At 41.5% G+C, this 21628-nt stretch overlaps 1 long non-coding RNA gene across 1 annotated transcript in view; it reads left to right on the top strand.

Moving 5' to 3' along the window:
- LOC115088782 overlaps positions 1 to 21628 on the top strand; it is a 33799-nt gene that overhangs the window by 6397 nt on the left and 5774 nt on the right. Inside the window, exon 2 of the long non-coding RNA XR_003855872.1 lies at positions 12547 to 12594. This is a non-coding gene — a long non-coding RNA (uncharacterized LOC115088782). The remainder of the gene's footprint in view (positions 1 to 12546; positions 12595 to 21628) is intronic.

Here is a 21628-nt window from a genome sequence, read left to right as displayed (position 1 = left end):
ATCATATCTCCCCTCAGCCATCTCTTCTCCAAGCTGACAGCCCTAACCTCTTTCACCTTTCTTCATAGGGGAACTGTCCCATTTACTATCTTGGTCGCCCTTCTCTGTACCTTTTCTAATTCTGCTATATCTTTCTTGAGATGTGGAGACCAAAACTGAACACAAGACTCAAGATGAGGTCGCACCATGGAGTGATACAGAGGCATTTTGATATTCTCTGTTTTATTCTCCATTCCTTTCCTAATAATCTCTAGAATTCTATTTCCTTTCTTGGCTGCTGCTGCACACTGTGCAGAAGATTTCAACATATTTTCAATAATGACTCCTAAATCATTTTCCTGAGTGATGACTCTTAATGTGGAACCTTGCATTTTGTAGCTATAATTTGGGTTACTCTTCCCTAAGTGCATCAATTTCCACTTGTCTACATTATGTATACCCAAACTCCCAGTTTTGCAATGTCCTCTTGCAATTTCTCACAATCTTCTTGTGATTTGACAACGTTGAATAATTTTGTGTCATTGGCAAATTTGATCACCTCACTTGCTCCATTTCCAGGTCATTTATAAATATATTAAAAAGCATTGGTCCTAGAACAGATCCCTGGTGTACTTCATTATTCACCTTTCTCCACTGGGAAAATTTACCATTTAGCCCTACTCTCTGTTTTCTATCTTTTAACCAGTTGGCAGTCCACAACAGGACATTGCCACCTATCCCATGGCTTTCTAATTTTCTAAGAAGTCTTTCATGAGAGACTTTGTCAAATGCTTTCTGGAAATCCAGATACACTATATCAACTGGCTCACCTTTCTCCACATGTTTATTTACGCCCTCAAAAAAATGTAGCAAATTTGTGAGGCAAGACTTCCCTTGCCTAAATCCATGTTGGCTTTGTCCCATTAAACTATGTCTATCTATACGTTCGTTTTGTTCTTTAGTATTGTTTCTACCATTTTGCCTGGTACAGACATCAGGCTCACTGGTCTGTAATTTCCTGGATCACTCCTTGATCCCTTTTTAAAAATTGGCATTACACTGGCAACCCTCCAGTCTTTAGGTACCATAGATGATGTTACTGATAGTTTACAAATTTCCAAAAGCAGGTCTGCAATTTCATTTATCAGTTCTTTCAGTTACTGTGAAATGGTATACATTCCATTTCAGATGGAATGTATACCATCTGGTCCAAGTGATTTGCTACTCTTTAGATTGTCAGTTTGCCCTAGTACATATTCCAGGTTCACTGAGATGTGTTTCACTTCCTCAGAATCATCACCCTTGAATATCATTTCTATATGTATACATCTCTTACATCTTCCTCAGTGAATACCAAAGCAAAGAATTAATTTGGTCTTTTTGCTATGGCTTTATCATCCCTAAGTGTTCCTTTTACCCCTTGATCATCGAATGGTCAAACTGACTCCCTCGCAGGCTTTTTACATCAAATGTACCAGAAAAAAATTTGACTATGAGTTTTTGCTTCCACCTCAAGCTTTTCAAATTCTCTCTTTGCCTTTCTTATCAATGCTTTGCATCTAACTTACCAGTGCTTATGCTGTTTCCTGTTTTCTTCATTTGGATCCCTTTTTCATTTCTTGAAAGATGTTCTTTTAGATTTTCCACCAAAACTACCCACACAAAATTACACCTGCTAAATTGTGGGCTGAAACTATTTGAGAAATTTAACCTGCATACTTTTGAAAATACACAAGTACATCCGTAAATGCAAACCCCTCCCCATCCCTGCCCTCAGAGATGCTTCCACTCAGACCAGGTAAATTTATAAACAAACATGACATAGGTGCATAACTTTACCCACCTGTCAGACAGGAAATTTTGTGAAAGGCCTCTTCTGCACACAAAGCAGGGCTCTATCTGCAGAAGTCTCTGAAAATTAACCTGATTATTGAGGTAATGTTCAAAGAGTTAAGCGGTGGTTGCACTTGTAAAATCAGTATATGCACTCATATGATATCTTATATCCCTTGGGAGTACACGTGGGCTCACAGTATCACTCATAAACATTAACGGGAGGAGAAAGAAATGGAGTAGGGGGCGTTCTGTGGCAGAGTCTGGAAGTGTGCTTGCATGTTGCTATTTTGTAAGCAGTAATCATCACCAAATTTGTTGGCACATTTTTCCACCTACTAATTGACTCATGCAATTGAAATCTCACGTTTCTTTTGTCCATGGTGTTTGGGTGGGAGGTCTGGGTGACATGCTGGAGCAGGTCTGGGTGAATTGGTGGAGGTATCGAACTGGTGATTACAGGTACACGTGCAAGTAAATACCTGCCTCGGCATTGAATTCTGTCTCATCATGTGTGCATTGATATCATTATTGCACCCATAAAATATATGTGCATTATTTTATAAAATGGGTAGAGAAAGTATGCGTGTTCCTGCATTACAAATATACATGTGTACTGAGATATATGTGCATACATTCAGGTCAAAAATATGCAGTATTTTATATATTGTGTTGCGGCCTCTGCCACACAGTTTCTAACATACCAGCATAAATCTCTGCACACCCACTTATGCACGCAAATGGTGACCCGTGGTCAGTTTTGAAAGTTGGGCTCCCTATAAACCTCATCAGAAGATATTGTGACGGGGGAGTCCAGCTAATGACCTTCACCAGCTGACTTTTAAAACCACTGAATGGATATCAAACCTTGAGCGTACACTTCTGATCCAAAGCTATATAATTCTAGATGCCACCTGAACACAGAAGACATCTGTAAGTTTTGTCCATTGTACCTGTACAGCACCAAGATCTCAGAGGGCTTTAGATGTTGTGACAGGGTTCACACTCAGGCATGCAAATTAAACTTTTAAGTTCCTTAACTTGGGGTGCAACTCTCAGTGCAGCAGTCTGATATCTCGGAAAATGACTTTTGCTTTTATTAACTTAATACATATAAAATAATATCCACCACTGAATGACATAACCAAGGTCATTTTTCAATCCAATCAACAGTACTTTCATAGTAACATACATAGCAACATAGAAATGACAGCAGAAAAAGACAAAATTGTCCATCCGGTCTGCCCAGCAAGTTTCTCAAGGTAATAACTGCCACTCTATGCAGGTTACCCCAATTTTTCTTTTAAGGGTAGTTACCACCGCTCCATGCAGGTTATCCACAGGCCTTATGTTAAGGGTAGTAATATTAGTAATCAAAACCAAGCAACTGTCAAACCCATAACAAAATTACTGTGAACAACATTTTTATGGGGTAAGCAACCTTCTTGATAATTCAGACCATGCTGCTGCTTGAACGTGCTTTGCTTTTGGACTGGACCATGGAAGCAGTCCTACGCTTTTTCCGTAATGTCTGCGAATCAGTACCCTGGACCATTCAAAATCTGGCTTTAAAGCAAAAGGATGCACAAAATTCCCTCTGGAGACCGCCTGGGCTTTCATTCTTACAGAGGTGGTATTTAGTAGGGATGTGCACTGATTTTTTTTTGGGTCGTTTTCATTTTGGGTCATTATCTGTTTGATTTCATTTTTAAAATGGTTCGGGAGGTGTTTATTTCGGTTTCTCTAATTTCAGAGTTAGTGAACACTAACCGGACTTAGTGCGCACTAACATGGAGCTGTCACTTAACTTGTGCCCTGACCATGGCGGTAAAAAACCCGCAGTAAAAAACCCACACTAGCAATAGCTCAGCTCTTTGCATTGCCTAGGATTAGCTAAATTGCCTCCTTTGCATGCCATTAGCATGCATTCATGCAGGAAAACTTGCAGAGCAGTAAATGCGCCTGTACGTGTTTTTTCCCTCCCACAAAACCTTTATTACATCCCCATATAGGGCCTTGCACAGGAAAACACACAAGTATGCACAAACCTGCAATGGCTTCAGTGCACATTTACATTTGCCTCTAAGTCCATAAATAGGAAAACCATTGTGCACTAAAACAAAATATTAATTTTCCCAAAATTTCATCTTTTTTTTTTTTTCATTTTCGTGGGGCTCCCGAAACAAGACAAAAGAGACAATTTTGTTGCCATTTTCTATTTCGTTGTAAACGAATGCATATCCCTAGTATTTATTACAAATAAAACTCAGTTGCTCCTTGGCAATGCAGCTCCCAACAGAAGAATCATGCTCTCTGCAGCCCTCTCCTTCTTCATCTCTCTCACTACTTACTCGGGGTGTCTCACTTTCTCTTGATACAACACACATTTACATGATACAATTTAAAGAAATGGAACACTTTCCAATATACCACAATTTCAAATTTGCAGTAGGGGAAAATATATGTTAATTAGTAATACATGTAGGGAGTTACACCTGCACTAAAATAAATAGCAACCAAGGCCCCTTTCATATCATACTCGTACCCTAAGCCAGGCGTACAAAACTCAGTGCTCAAAGTCCACAACCCAGTCACATTTTCAGGATTGATGCAATGAATATGCAGGAGATCTGTTTACATGCACTGCCTCGACAGTATGGAAATATATCTCACTCATATATCTTGTGGAAAACCTGACTGGGTTGAGGCCCTTGAGGACCAAGATTGGGGACCCCTGCCCTAAGCAATAGTTGGGAGGATATCGCAGGCATCCATGCATTTATGAATCCAGAGTTGCAGTTGCTTTCATGACTGAACTCCCATTGATTTCCAGCTTTGAAAGCCAGAAGTTGAGAGACGAGTGATGGACATTCTTAAGTACCACCTTCTCTCCTGTATATGACTTATTCATATGTTAGGAATTTTAGTGGCTCTCAATTCTCCATCTAGGGTCCGCAGGGGGCCTAGCTGGCCTCTGCATTTACTTGGTAAGGTGCTGAGGATGCTTTAAAAATAATCACAGCCCATCCTTCCTTTCAGTAAGAGAAATGATTTTTGTCATGGATATAGGAGCACAAAGTGCTCTTGGACTATGGTTTTAGCATTACTTTTATTGTTATTATTATTATTATTACTGCACCTCACTGTTATTTCTACACAGAAAAAACCCCCAAAAGCAATTTTATGAAACACTGGCTGGAGAAATGCAGCCAACCCGAGGACATTTTTATTTTTTCATACCATTCAGTTCTAAAATACAAACTCATTTCCTAGATCATGTCACACGGATGTGGAGGAAGTGCGTACGCTCGTGGCGATGCTGGTGATAAATTCCTGGATTAGAAAACCCATTGTGTAGCAAGATCGGTCGAGGAGCAGGGGCAACAGCCTGGCAAGACCGCCCCATTTGTCCCTGTTGATTTAGCTCCACGGATCCGTGGGTTTCCTCTTCAAGCTGCAGGATTCCAGGGAAAGACTTCTAAAAGGGGGAACTGCTTTCCCCATTATTGTAAAGGAGATCGGCAAGTGTGAACACACTATCCCCAGATTTTCAATCAGATTTGGTTAAATGGAGGCTTTTATTTATTTTGAAATGGGAAAGTGGTAAGATTTTTGTGTGGACTGTAAGATAGCTGAAGGCTTTTTTTTCCTGCATCAGAGATGTGACAGCAAAAGGAAAGAAAATGTTTTGGGATTTTTTTTTTTGTCATGAAATAAGAATCCTTCTACATTTTGTTCCATCTTCTTGTTCTGGGACATGTTTTACTTCATACAGTAGTAAAGACTGAATAGATATATTATATATAGACCACTCGGAGTGTAAAAATCTGGGATACAACATCCCTGCCTGGAGCATCAGAGAACTCCAGATGACCACTAAGAATATGAAACATCAAGCACATGAAACATCAACAACATTTGGCATATCATTTTTTTGTCATTTCTCATGGCAAACATTTGGCATATCATTTTTTGTCATTTCTCATGGCAAAAAAAACCCTAACAAAATTGGTCTTTGCATTGTTTTACCTCATGCGTTGTTTTCCTACACAGCACACACATTGTAAAAAGGTATGTGGGCAAAAATACATTGCGTGCTAAAACAAAACAAATGAAATGATATAAATGGGAAAACAAAACAATAGAAAGATCGCAAATCCAAAACGAATAACGATACAACATGATTTTTTTTTATGCAAACCCTTAATGACCACTGCACAAGCTAAAGCATGTGAACAAAAACAACAAGTATACAGTTTTTTGGATCTGTAAACTAAGCACTTCAGTATAAACTAAAGGGGACTTGCAAACTGTAAGCCTTTGCAATAAATTGATAGGATAAATGATGGCTTTTGGCTCAGAGCTTACAGAAGAGATCACATGCTTTTTTTTATTACTAAACATTTTTCTGTATACCTAAAGTTACAAAGCAATAATTTTAATTTTTAAAACAATCATGAAAATGCCGCAAGGAAACCCTACCATATTCTTCAAAAACTGTTGCATCCTATGGATATGGTGTTTACATAAGAACATAAGAAATTGCCATGCTGGGTCAGACCAAGGGTCCATCAAGCCCAGCATCCTGTTTCCAACAGTGGCCAATCCAGGCTACAAGCATCTGGCAGGTACCAAAGCACTAATGGACACATTTTAAATGCCTGGTGCACGTAAAAATTGTTTCTTATGCACGTGGCTGGGCCCTGTGCTCGCTGCACGCATTTTCAAAAGGGCCCAGCCACGCGCATAAGTACCGATATGCGCATAAGTGCCGTGCCCTGAAAAATGGGCGGGCCATTAGCCACTGTCCTGTGAAGTGCGTGCCGGCAGCCGGCTGGCGGACATAAATTACTGCTGCTCCCGAGGAGCAGTAAGTAATAAAATAAAACAACTGAGGAAAGGTAGGTTAGGTTTAGAGGGTGGGGAGGAGAGGGGAAGGGGAAGGAAGGTTAGGCAGGGGGCTAGGGAAGTTTCCTCCCAGTCCTCTCCTTAATTGGAGCAGACTGGGAATGAACTGGTGAAGGCCCGATTGCGTTGCCGCATGGGTTTGCAAAAATTCACCCACCTTGCGCAGCTAATGGATTTTATAACATGTGCATGCCGGCACGTACTTGTTATAAATTAAGCATGTCCATGTGCATGCGCCGGAAGTCACGCGCACATAGATGCACGCGCTCATCTTTTAAAATCTACCCCTAAGTAGATCCCAATTTACTGAAGACAGTAATAGCAGTGACTTTTCTGTAAGACAACTTGATTAATAGCAGTTAAAGGACTTCTTCTCCAAGAACTTATCCAAACCTTTTATAAACCCAGCTACACTAACTGCACTAACCACATCTTCTGGCAACAAATTCCAGAGTTTAATTGTGCATTGAGTGGAAAAGAATTTTCTCCAATTAGTTTTAAATGTGCCACATGCTAACTTCATGGAGTGCCCCCTAGTCCTTCTGTTATCTGAAAGAATAAATAACCAATTCACATCTACCCGTTCTAGACCTCTCATGATTTTAAACACCTCTATCATATCCCCCCTCAGCCGTCTCTTCTCCAGGCTGAAAAGTCCTAACCTCTTCAGTCTTTCCTCATAGGGGAGCTGTTCCATCCCCTTTATCATTTTGGTTGCCCTTCTCTGTACCTTCTCCATCTCAACTATATTTTTTTGAGATGCGGTGACCAGAATTGTACACAGTATTCAAGGTGCGGTGTCACCATGGAGCGATACAGAGGCATTATGGCATTTTCTGTTTTATTCACCATTCCCTTCCTAATAATTCCTAACATTCTATTTGCTTTTTTGACTGCCGCAGCACACTGAGCCGACGATTTCAATTTGTTATCCACTATGACGCCTAGATCTTTTTCCTGGGTGGTAGCTCCTAATATGGAACCCAACATTGTGTAACTACAGCATGGATTATTTTTCCCTACATGCAACACCTTGCACTTGTCCACATTAAATTTCATCTGTCATTTGGACTCCCAATCTTCCAGTCTCGCTACTTCCTACTGCAATTTATCACAATCCGCTTGTGATTGAATAATTTTGTATCATCTGCAAATTTGATTACGTCACTCGATGTTTTCCTTTCCAGACCTGTTTTGTTAGGATACGTAAGTCAGTGGGCCCTTGGCCCGAGGTGAGAGGTGGCACTGCCCACGGGGAGAGCCTAGTCCACTATAATCATCTGCTCAACCACTTTGTATAAAACAATGACCAGTGCCAGGCAGGGAAGGATTTTGCTCATGGCAGCCCCAAGGCACCGAGTGTCATTAATGCTGCCCCTCCTTCTAACCTTTAAGCTTCTGCACCCACCCTCTCAAACACTGAAACTTTAGTCCAGCAAGATCCTCGTAGGTCAGTGTGCATGGGGACTAAGCCTTCATTCTCAAGCCCCACTCTCCACATGAAAGCCCAGAGAGAGTGGGATCTGTAAACTCACTGACCTATGAGCATCATGCTAGAGTCAAGGTCCAGGGGCACGGGTACCTTTGGAGATCCAGAGAGGTTTGTGGTGGAGGGCTGTGCCAGGAAGCAGGAAATTTGCCCCACCAAAAATAAAATGTTGCCACCCTAGACAGAGGCCTAATATGCCTGTATATAAATCCTGAAAGCCGCTAAACACCCGGCTTTATTTTATGTACCTTAGCTTGGGTTGCATAAGTCTATGAAACAATCTAGAAGAGTGAAAAAATAAATGATGCACTCAGCTATCTGTGGACATTATAGGATTTTCTTACATAGTTATAAAGTTGGTTAGGATGAAAGATGTCCAGAGGTATATTAAGTCCAATAGGGATGTTCATTTGTTCTGCTAACGCAAAGAAGAGACCGAATGTTTTCCATAGCGGCCCCCAAATTATGGGACTCTCTCCCAGAGTCACTACGACTGATAGCAGAAAGAAAAGATTTCAAATAGGAACTGAAAACATGGCTCTTTCGAAATGCTTATAAGCTAACGTAAAATGTCAATAAGCCGAAAACATCACTGTCTGAACTTTAGATTATATTAGAAAATTGAGCAAAAAGAATTGAGCGGTGTAAAGTGTATAAAGACAACATTCTGAGTATGGCATGAGGGATAATGAAATGAAAAGTATAGATTACAATCCTCCTTCATAGCACCTTAATTAACTTATACTTGATGATGCTGTGTTGACTTAGAAAGGTATTTACTATTGAAAGAAACTAGATAATGCATGAACATGACCTAGACTATGTATTTGCTCTTTGTATTGACCCAGATTATGTATGATGACTTAGAATGGGAATGTTGGCCCAGACATACATTTTGAATCTATGCTAGCAAAAGGGAAATTTACATGCATAAACTTTGAAAATAAATAGGCATTTTATGATACAAATAGAAAATATTTGTTTCAAACAAAAACAAATCACACAAAAATGTTCCCCATGCACATCCCTAAAATCCAACTTTCTTCTAATTGGCTGTCAACTGTGAGTGAGAGCAATATTCATAAACTAGCAACTGTACCCGTTCTACACCTGGGCGGCGAGCCTTTTTATTGGCGCATATGCTCTTGTATGGAAGCGTTAGCTGAAAAGGAAAAAGTAAATTGTTTTCACCCAGGGCAAGGGACATGGAGGCACATTTGCTAAAGCCAGGGCTGGCAAAGTTTATTTACCAAGCTGTCTCTTGCACTCCCCCACACCCCATCTCCTCTCTCACACACACACATTCTCTCTCACTGGCATCCCCCTCCCCTCATATAGGCTCCCTCTCTCTGAAACCCAAACTCAAGGGTCCCCCCACCCACCCTCTCTTACCTCCCATGCTCTCTCTCACACCCGCCCCACCCCCCTTACCAACCATGCTCTCTGTCTCCCCCCTCTCTCACACACACATTCTCTCTCACCGGCATGCCGCGGGACCCGCACCGTTTGCGGCAAAGATGAAGGACTGGCACGCCATTCGCGGCACATGGGGGCCTTCCATTTTCGCCTTGAGCAGAAAATAGCAGCAGAGACCACGGCATGCCGCAAACGGAGCATGTCCCGCGGCACACGCTCCGTTCCCGGCGAAGATGAAAGCTCAGGTGCGCCGATCGCTGCTCATGGCTGCCTTCCCTTTTTGCTGCGAACGGCATGCCGGGCCTTCATCTTCGCCGTGAAAAGAGCATGTGCCACAGGACGCACTCCGTTCGTGGCATTCCAGGGTCTCCTCTGCTATTTTCTGCCTGTCCCGCGATGGCCGCTGTCCTTCCAGTTTTGAATAGTCTTTTGACGAGGGAGGAAATCGGCGAGGTGAAGGAGGAAATCTGTGGGAAGGAGGAATTCTGCGCAAAATCTAGGTTACGCAGTATCGCTGAATTCCCCCAGGATTAACTCTTGTAGCTGGTGTTGTGACATGGCTGCTGTATGGCGTGTTTGAGCCTCCAAGGTGGCCTGGGAGCCGCCTGCGCCATCTATCGGTGGGCTGGGGAACATGCGCGAGCGCTGAAGGACACACTACCAAGCCCGATATATTATTATATTTATTTATTTTATTTATTTATAAAATTTTATATACCGTCGTTTAGAGAGGTTCCTTCACAACGGTTTACAGTGTCATAAAAATAAACATAAAACAATACCATAAAATTCAAAGAAACTTAAAAAAACAAATCTTAACTACGAGTTACACATTGTGAAAGAGTTAATTCTCACAGCAATGCAGTAATTCCATGAAAATAAAGAACAAAGTAGTAACAGGTTGCATTACAGTTAGCAATAAGCCGTGAAAAGGACTTTTAAATAGTGAACAAAATAGAAATGTATGCACACTATACACTAACTCCCCCATCTTAGTTTTTATACTTCTACCATTTGTATACAGACATTTCAAAGTATTTTTTTTGTTTGTATTAACAACCTGCTTATCAGTTAACAGTTTTTGAAGTCTCAATCTGCTATGTTATTTTTTCCATTTGTTTTCCTTTCCTCTTGTCTTCCATCAACCCACAAATCTCCAACCTAGACCACCAACACCACTCCAAGCTCCCTCCTCAAGACAAAAACTCTTCTCTACAAAAAATGTTATGGATGAGGAAAACAAATAAAGTATCTAACTAAAGTTAGCTAGATAAATTATCCATGATATTCACTGGGATAAACGTCCCACTGAATATAACGAATTAAGTTATCTGGCTAACCCCAGATAAATTCAAAACAAATAGCTGGCTAATTGGTGAAGTTTTGAGAAAAAAAAATTGTGGGCCTTTAGGCTTTAACTAGCTCCCTTCTACCAGAGCTCCAAAGACTTAGCCTGAGTCTACCACCTCTCCACAAAGTGCATGCCATCTCAAAAATATATTGTCTGGGGGGTCATGTCCAGTCTCTCCCTCTCCCCCAACCCCAAGTCCTATCTATTTTTTCAAACGTATTTCTCTCCATAGCTCACTCCCTTCCCCTTACCTCAACTCTTAACTTTCCACCCTCTCTGTACCTTAATGTTAATTTTATTTTCAGCCCAAATCATGGTAGCATCCAACTGTGATCCTGGCCCAGCATGTCTAACATCACTAAGCAGCTGCAATGGAAGAGTATGATTCCAGCATGGCTCTCTAGAAGTGCTATACTAGAAGCCAACGCTTCCCACATAGCTGCTTATCAACAGCAGAACCACCGGGCTTGGGTCACTGTAGAATGCTACCATGATCTGGGCTGAAGACAAAACTAAAATTAAGGTAAAAGGAAGGTGGTAGAATAAGGGTTGGGGTGGGGGGGAAGAAGGGAGGCCCAGGAGAGAAATACATTTGAAAAAATAGAGGAACTTTGGAGTGAGAAGGTAAGGAGAGAGAGGGAGAGATTGGTCTCCAAGTCCCATCTATTTTTTTCAAATATCTACTTGAGTTGTAGCTAACTTTCAGAAAAATAATGTAGCTTGAGATTTTTGAGGCAAGCCACATTATTATTTTACCATAAAATTAACTAGTAATGTTCCGCACCTTCACTGGGCATGCTGGTTGGTGGGTAGCAAAGATATTACTGAGCCACCTTGGCAGGCTGGCCAGATTGTGGTTTTGTGTGCCCAGTATTCTAGCACATCTTGTGTCCATCTCCTTAGTGGGCTCTGTGAGATAGAGTATCTCTGCTGGGATGGGCCAAAAGTGTCTCTTGCCAGCAACATGGATTTAATGTACTGAGGTGGAGGAGGAATGTTAGCTGACAGTGTGCTCTACTTGCTTGCACTAATCTTTGAGGGGGTAACTCTTTCCTATGCTACATGCCCATTGTGTCTCTGCCTCTGGCACTCCTATTCACACACTTTAGCTACCAGCATCTCCTTCATGAATATGAGATACTTGAACTGGAGGGTGAGACTACCTTTCACCCATAAGTCACAACATGTAGCAAGCATGTATGTATGTATTGTTTTCAGTGAGAGTTTTCAATCTTTCTTTTATCTGCTCTGGCACTTCTAGAACTCAGATCCTCTGTGGCATCCTTGTTGGGCTTCATGATTTGTACCAGCTGCCTTATCACTACACAATCATGATGCCCCATGGGGTAAGCCACACCTATCTCTGTTTCAAGAAACGGATCATGAAAAGCTGCTCCACTATCCTCTGCAGAATCACATATGTGGAATTCCAGCGGGTGCCAACATCTTGATTCAGATGCTTGTAAGACATCCCAAATTCATCCTGCTTCTCACAGAGAAGCTGCCACACCTTCATGCTTCCATGTAAATGCCTTGCTATGTTTCTGAACCTCTTTCTTATGTTCTTCAGGAATGGATTCCCATCATCATTGGACCCCAGGACATTCCTCACTGCCAGGTACAGCAAGTGTGCAAAGCAACAGATATTCTGAAATCCCTCATCAGCTATTGCCTTTACCATATTTTTATCGCAGTCTGTCACAAAGAAACATGCATGAACACTTCTACCTCTCCGATCTAACAGCCAACCCTCCAGCATCTTTCTTATGACTGATAGAATATTGCATGTGAGATGAGGACTATGTATCAACTGTGGATTATGCAAACCCCACATGCACCCAGATGTTCTATCTCCTCTAGAGCTGCTGCCAGTCCCTGCCTCAGCCAGGTCCCACCAGTGTGTCATTAGGGAAAGTTAAGTATGCATAGTGTTTGTGCTGGTACAGATATCACAGGTGAAATGCACTATATTCCCCTCTGCCTTAGCCAGCTGTGCCTGCATGTAACTACTGCACTGATTCTACAGAGTGGGAATGACCTTCCTTCTAGAAGTCCTGGAGGAGACTTTGTAAAGGGGGACTAAAACCTGCAGCAAAAGCTTAAATTCCATATTCTCTACTACCTATACGGGCTGTTCATCAAGGGCAATTATTTCCCCAATATTCCTTCTTACTATTTTAGATACTGCCTGCATCTTTTCCCAGGACAGTGCTAATGACCACCACCTCATTTCCTCTATAATAGGTTGTACTTTTGGACACATGGCTAGGGACTGCTGGCCTGCAACCTGACTGCTTAAAGGGACTGTGGGATCAGCTTGGGAAAATGACTTCCCGTTTTAAAACCTTTCCTCTGGTTTTGACTTGGAGTGGCAGAAGAGGTTCCCAGGCTAGTACCGCCCCCCTCCTCTGATGCCAATTCTAGTGAATGCTGTTTCTGCAGGTGATGCTGCTTACCAGCATTTGTAAGATGCCTTGCTTGCTTCCCTCAACTACTATCCTTCCTGCAGTGAATACTCTGAGCAATACACAGGTACTTCCTTACTTTAAAGTGCCTCCAGATCAAGGATTTCTTCTGTGATCCCTTTCTCTACATTGTTGGGGCTGATACTGCACAAGAGTTGAAGTAGAGGGTAGACACTGAGGAAAATTCTAGGGATATCACTCACATGCTCTACCTGCACTTTCTGGAAGTTGCTATCATCACCATCAGTATTACCATTTCTCACCTCACCACTGAACTGGAACCTAAAATGCTACTGATTAATCCTTCCAGGTTTTCTTAAGCTATTAGCTCTTCAAGTTCTGATTCAGGGAATCCTAGACAAGATTTTTCCTCAGAATCAGTTATTGGAAACACTGCCTCAATTGCTTCAGAAGCAGTAAGCAATTTAGAGGAGCATGCAGCTGGTTTTGGCTGGAGCAATTTTCCTGCCTCTGGCTGTGCCCCTGCCCTGCTACTGTCTCCCTTGGATGACTATTCTACCTTTTCCCTCTATTCCAAAAACAGGAGGGAGAGCAACATGCAGAAGTGGCACATGCTCTCCAAATTTCAATTTCTTCTCGGCTAAGCTGCCTTCTTCTCTGTCATTATGGACCTAAAAATCCCCCTTCAATTTAGCTACAGGACTGCTTTTTGTATTGCTGTCCCTGCCAAAGCTGCCAAAATGTCCTACTCTACTTTTTCCTGACATTATGGGATTTGGCAAAATTATCTGCTTATTGGGGGTCTGGATATTACAAATGAATTAATTGATACCCCCACTCACAGTAGCACTCACTTTATAGAGGTCTGTCACATACACACATAGAGACACATATACCATGTATGTGCATTGTGCTGTATGCAAAAGTGCTGTCTGACTCCACACAATAAAAATTGTTGAACACAGACAAAAAAGGCTGACAGCCTGATAAGATTCTTCTCTTCAGTCTCTGAGCTCACCTCACTGGTGCCAGGCAGACATAGATAAAATAAAATCACTAGGACTACTGCAGTCTACACACTGCCTGCTATTCTAACCCTCCCCCATTGAAGAGAAAAATTAAAATCAGTAGCACTACACAACTTCTCTTTCTGGCATAATGAGCATATGAGACCACTGCAGCACAGAGAAGAGCAGAAACAGCCCTCTACCAGTGCCAAATCCAAAAGTTTGTAAGCTTTTTTAAAACACTGAGAGCTTCTATTAGCATGACCTTCTCCAGAAAAAGCTAGAGAAGAAATACAGAACTTCTTGGACAGGCTCAGATTTCACAGTGGGAGACTTCAGCATTATTTGATCCAGATAGCGGCTATAGGCTAATTAGAAAGATGCTTCACTGTGATTTGTCTTATGGGTGGTTTCCTTGCCCACATGCCCTGCCTCGACTCTGACAAGGTTTTGAAAAGGTGGTAAAGTCACATAGCAAGAGCTGGTTGCTATAATTACCAGGTATTTTTTCTCAGCAGTACTCAGCCATAGACTTCAATGGGCCATAGAAATGAATGGGAAACATAAACAAATGGGATAAAGAATTTGGGTTTCATTTGTGGGACCCATCCATTTGTTTCAGGGGCCCAAGAATGAAATAAATATAGGCACATTCATTTTGTTTTGCCCATTTGTTTCAAATGAATGCATATCCCTAATTAGTTTTCTGCCATCTTAGGCAGCTGAGTATACAAAGATCACCCACTTAGTTCACACCTAGCACATCTTCTTTCCCATGTTTAGCTACAAAGCTTTGCAATAATCTAAATAATTACCCATATAGGCATGGTTATTGCCCAAATATCCAGCCACCTATTTATTTATTTATACATTTTATATACCATCTTTCCAAATAAATATCACAACAGTTTAAAAATGTAATATTCATACTGTAAATCAACACAATAGAGGTTGATATAAATCTACTGAGATTTTCTTTTTTTTTTAATTAAATTTTTCTCAAAATTTACAAAGTAACATATACTTTGTACAGCAACAAAAGAAACATATTACAAAAAAAGAAATATTATCACATACAGTAAATCAATCATTTTTACCTAGACCACAATTTTCTGGGACTAAGCGTTAAGAGACAAAAATAAGGAGCATAAAAAGGAAAAATAATCTCTTATGGAAATAGCTAAAAATACTGCTACCCATCTAAATATTTTACTCCTGAGTTATGGGACTTACTTGAGGAGAAGAGGCTAAGAGCAAACATTTGCGAGAATCTAAGAACATCTTTAACTGAGATTTTCTAATATATATTAACTAAAAGTCCACGACATCAGGCTAGTATTATAGGAGCTAAAATTTAACAATTTTCACGTAACAGTAAGTTCTTTTTCTTAAGATATTTACATTCTCACATCGATTTATTACTCATTCTTTAATTATTATCCTTTTTCCTTCTTGTTATTGTAGTTCTCTGTATTTTGATGTTTTTAAGTTAGGTTATATGTATTTTTGAATAGCCATGTTTTCAGCTCACATTTAAATCTCTTTCTTTCTGGTATCAGACTTACCATCTCAGGTAGAAAATTAAAAAGCTTTGGGCCCACTATGGCAAACACACGCTCTCTTACTTGCATCAGATGTGTACTCCGTATTGTAGACACAGTCAATAGCCCTTTATTTTGAGATCTTACTATTTGCTGAAGTGTGTATGATTGTCCTTTAAGTTTTAGCATGTAAGTAGTAAACATCAGTTACAATAGCATGCCTAAGCTATTAGCATGCATGTTAACATGAAAAACTATTGTTTCTAAATTCTGATAACATGTTCTAGCTAAATAGCTCATGGACGCTAAACTAAACATGATAAGCTCTCTTTCCCCCTTGTCCCTACCTCTTTGCTGTAATACTGTTTAAAAGCAAGCCTGACTCATGAAGTTACATGATAGTGCTGAAGACATAGGTTGGAGAACATCTGGATCCCAGAAGAGGAGATGATAGAAGAGTATAGACTTCCAAGATAGGAAAAACCAAATCAAAAGCAGACACTTTTGATGTCAGCCAAGGAAGTAGAGGATGCAGAAGAGAAAGAGGAGAAAAAGAACAGAGGAACTGGAGCAGAGAGGTAATGGCACACACACCCAGGATGCTGGAACCATACCATCACATGATAACCAGCCAGAAAAATCTGCAAGGACAAAAATGTCTGACATCGGATGTTGCCTCATCCAGATCAACTCATCAATCCCACTGATGCCAGATCTGATTCCAGAGGGGGCTGGCATCTGACCATTCCCCCTCTATGAATATCCTATTATCTTGGGACTAGGGTTAGTCTTTGCTCCTGTTGTGCCTTGTGGAAGCAATCAAAAAACATATGGGTGGGAAATACTATTGCATCCTAGGTGAAGTTGCAAACAAAATTGGAGGAGGAGATGCATTTTACAGTCATAGTTGAGGCTTTAGTCACAGGAAGGATATAATCTGGGAAAGCCTCAAGGCTGTCTGAAAAGAACTTTCCAATCAAACACATAGAATTGTTACCTAAAAAAGCCCTTGTCAACTAGAATGCTGTTCTGGATCAAAACTCAGAATGCCATTTATGGTCTTTAGATGGACACCCTACAACAGAAACATCAAAAAACACTTTGTTTTTTCAATAGGATGATGAAACCTTCTGCTTCGGGGAGGAGACAAGATGACTGCAGTGTGAGCAGACACATTGGTGCAGTTCTCGCAGTTCCACATTTTGCCTTGCTACAGTTTTCTAATGCCTTCTAAATGCAAGGGGAAGGTTAGGGATTTCTCCCCAAATTTTGCATGTCTCGTATGTGGAAACAAGTTTCAATAATTGCCTATGCTGTCCTTACCTCTCTGATTCTGTGTCATCCAGGGAAAGTTTTGCTGTTGGGGCTAGAGCAGCGGTTCTCAACCTGTGGGTCGCAACCCCAGCGGGGGTCGAACGACCAAAACACAGGGGTCGCCTGTGTTTTGGTCGTTCGACCTGTGTTTTGGTCGAACGACCTGTCGTTCAACCAAAACACAGGTCGTTCGACCAAAACTGATCTGCGGACCGACCCCAACGGCCCGGTCCGCAGACCAGCACCGGGCCGTTGGGGTTTTTTGCCGGTCCGCGGCGCCGCGGCTGCTGCGGGGAGGCGGGGCGAAGCTGGAGACCTGCCTCCTCCAACCCCAAAATGGAGCGCGTCGCAGTGCTCCTCCTACTTACTTCCTGCCCGCCCTGCCCCGGAAGACAAATGTTGCCGGAGCCGCACGGGCAGGAAGGAGGAGGCGCATCAGCCGCGTGCAGAAGAGGAGCTGCGCGGCCCGAGAAGACCAGAGCCGCTGCAGAGCCTATCCTGTGGTACCCCGTAAAGAAGAGGCCCAGAGGTGAGAGAGAGGTGTGTGCGAGTATGAGATGAGTTGAGAGATTGTGTGTGAGAGTGAATTGAGAGACTGTGTGTGTTTGCAGAGACAGCTTGTGAGAGCCTCTGTGTGTGTGTGAAAGAGACAGCATGTGACAGTGAGAGCCTGTGCTTGAGCAAGGCAGCATGTGGGGGTGTGAGAGAGCCTGTGTGTGAGACTCAAGACAGCCTGTGCCAGTGAGAGACTGTGTGTATGAATGATTGCATGACAGAAAGAGCATGTGACAGTGAGATCCTGTGTGTGTATGTGTGTTTGAGAGAGAAATGCATGTGAGAATGAGAACCTGACTGTGTATTTGAGGGAAGAAGACAGGTGGAGAGAAAAGAAACAGAAGGAAATGGCAAAAAAATAAAGGGATGCAGATGTAAAAAAAAATAAATTACTTTTTACTGATTGGTACATGTAATCTTTGGGAATGTGCAAGAGTAGCACTTTCTCTATGGCGGATCTCACAATGTATGAGATCAACATGGAGGAAGTGGAAACCCAGGGGGCCTGCACAGAGGAGGCAGCAGAATGGGCTTCAGTGCCAATAGCAGCAATCAGCGCCTCCCTAATAGCCACGTGGCAGCAGTGGCAGTAATTAGATTAATTGTTTGACTCAGCTGGAGGTGACAAAGTATGAAGTGGGATGTGAAATCAGCTTGATCTGGTGGAGAATTAAGATTGCTGTTACACATGAACTGTATTTGGCAAACATTAAATTAAAGGGAGCCAGGATAATCAATTGAAGCCTGCAGCTGAGGACTGATTCATTATGACTCATGTAGAAATTAGTGCTTTTTCCAGATTAGTCTGCATAACACAATTCTCAACATTCAGCATTATTTCTGCTGCATAGAGTTTTATCTGAGAGGCTCTGAGGTTGTGAGGGAGCCAGTAAGAGTGAGAGCATGAGTGTGTATGAGAAAATCCAGGGGAGTAAGAGTGTGTGTGAGTAGGGGGGGGGGGGGGGAGAGAGTGTCTTACACCCTGAGAGTGTATCAGTGTCTGTGAGAGCGAGAGGTTATGGTGGGTATAAGAGCATGAATGTGTATGTATGTGACAGTGTATGTGTGAGAGAGAATGGACATGTGAGAATATGTGTGAGAGAGAGAGGATAACCTCCTAATCTTCGACAATATCAGGGTGACTGGAAATCAAGAGCTCCCATATATGGACAGCAGGGGCTTTTTAAAATCCTTATTAGTTTTAATTATTGTGTGTTATTTGATATATGTGCTGTTTTGAAATATTTTATTGGTGTTTGGGAAATTATAAAAATGTATATGATTTTAATTAACAGAAATTCTATTTATCAGTAATTTTAAAATATTCTTTTATTAGTATGGTTTTACTATTATAACTGATGCTTTATGTTTCTTAATTTTATTGTTTTATGAGGAATGGTGGTTCTGTTTATAAATGTCATAATAAATAAGTATGCACTAAAATCCAACCCCATCCATAACCCCGCCCCCATATGACCAAAGCCCCACCCTCGCCCCACCCTTGCAGGGTGAGGGCGGGGCGAGGGGTCACCGCAACATGAGGAACTGTATTACGGGGTCACGGCATTAGAAAGGTTGAGAACCACTGGGCTAGAGGCTTCTCTCAGCCTAGGTGTGTGATATGTTTCAGTGCCTCTGGGGTTGGTGGGTGGGTACAGAGCTGAGGAGCAGTTCCAGAGCATCTGAAGTGTTGCTGCTAATTCTGCCGGCTCTGTCTGTCGGGGAGACCCTTGTGAAAGAGAGGGCAAGTATCACAGGGGCCACTTTCCAGCACACTGCATGATGGAGCAGCCCAGTGTGGCAGACTCAGGGATCGATGTAGTCTCAACAGCTTGGTCCTGTAATGGGAGGAAGCATTTTCTCCTTTTAATGATCTGAAGAAGAGCACAATGTTAGTAAGACAACCAGTTATAAGGCCAGGTGCTATTTGAACAGTGCTCACCAAGCTTGAGGAGGCTATTTTTAAATGTCCTAGGGATATCACCAGAGTTGCCTCAATGATTGAGCTCCAAGCCAGGCTGTAGAAGTACACACCAAGAGGGCAGGGGAATTTGAGCAGACAAGATCAAATGGTAATTTCATCACATAATGGAAACGCTTGAGAGCAATTCTATGCATCCCAATTTAAGATTCATCAACTTCCTCAAGGTAGCTACGAAAGCATCAGTTGTTACTCTTAAGTGCTATTTTTGTGAAGTGTTAAGGATTTTGAAAGAAGCAAGATCACCCTTGGGTCAAATATATTATTTCTTACCATTGGCCAACCAGGAGGAGGGGCAGAGGAATTCAATCTCTTTAGAGGACAGCTTGGAAGTTACAGCACTATTGGAGCAATTAGCAGATATACAGCTGCCTAAACCTACTCCTCCTTTGCAACCTTTGTTTTTCATCAGGACAGAGATTATATTTCATTTATTTTTTTCAATTGAAGTCTTTGTTTTTGAGTCAACAAATATGGGTACATCTAGATTTATGTAAAACAACACAAGACAGATGTAAAACCTTTTTTGGTAAATCGTGCAGAGGTGCAAGCTCTGGGAGCAGAATTATTTGTTCAATTTCCTTGTAAATCTTTAGTGACTTATCATAATGAATGCTATGTGTTTTATGAGCTTTCCTAATTGAACATTTTTTTTTACTGTGAAGAGGCTTTCTGTCTGAAGCAGTAGTTCGGTAGATCCAGGAGGATTGAGCTAGACTTCAGTTCTCACACTTAGTAAATTCAAATGTTGTGGTATTAGTTCTCTTTTTATTCTTTTCTTATTCCTTGCTTCTAGGGTTTTCCATTGACTTTCCTATTTAGGGCTCTGCAATGAATGTAGTGTTTGGTTTTATATTATTCTAGAGAATGTATATCTTTCATGATGATTTTGATTCTACATTCTGAGATCAATATTCAAAGCGCGTTCAGAGCTATTTAGCCAAATAAGTGGGACTTATGCATCTAAGTATTGGCCACTGAATATGCGTGCATATTCTGCAGCTGCCACTTAGCCGTATAAGTCCCTTATACAGCTAAAATGTTAGATGCATAAAAAGTAGGCATGCGGTGGACAGATCAAAGCAGGATGAGTTAGCCGTACAGTTTATGTGGCTAACTGCTGATATTGGGACAGCCGCATAAGCTATTTGATAATCTAGATGTGCCATAGAGCAAGTCTAGAGCAAGGCAGTTAGACATATGGTTAAATGCTGATTTATACATGTATATTCAGTGGCATAGCCGTGCCACTGAATATACATCATAACTTAGCCGGATAGGTTAAATTACTAAGATACATCCCTCAGTGTTTCTTGTAAAGAGTTGTCTCATAAGAATTCCATAACTTGAAAAACTAAAGTAATAATTATAAAAATGCCTTCTCCTTCAACAACGGTCATTATAACATCATCTTCCCAGTGGAGCTGAGTGGCAGGGTGTTAATCCGCATACTCAGCAGGTTTTCAATCTCAGCCAAAAGACCAAGACAAAAAAACATTTTCAGTTCAGAGCTCAAGCCTCCTGCTTGACAATACTTGCTCTAAGCCAAAAGGCGGGAAGCAACCAAGAACAGCAATGATCATCGCAAGCGAGCCATTGCTTAGTAACTAGTAGAATGGCCTAGTATTAGAAACAGTAAAAGTACTGGGCCTTGCCTTCTATATTGTGAAGCATACAATGCTTACTGGGAGCTGAGCCCTTTGAATAGCACACATGTAAAAAATTTAAAACCTGGTCAGGGGGTAGTTACATTTTTCATCTTGGTGAGTGTGCACCAAAGAGCATATGAAGGAGAATATACCATGATATTTAGCAAGAACATGCTAAA

This window comes from Rhinatrema bivittatum, chromosome 3, assembly GCF_901001135.1.
Source record: "Rhinatrema bivittatum chromosome 3, aRhiBiv1.1, whole genome shotgun sequence".
NCBI lineage: Eukaryota > Metazoa > Chordata > Amphibia > Gymnophiona > Rhinatrematidae > Rhinatrema > Rhinatrema bivittatum.
This window is presented reverse-complemented; position numbering and strand designations above follow the sequence as displayed.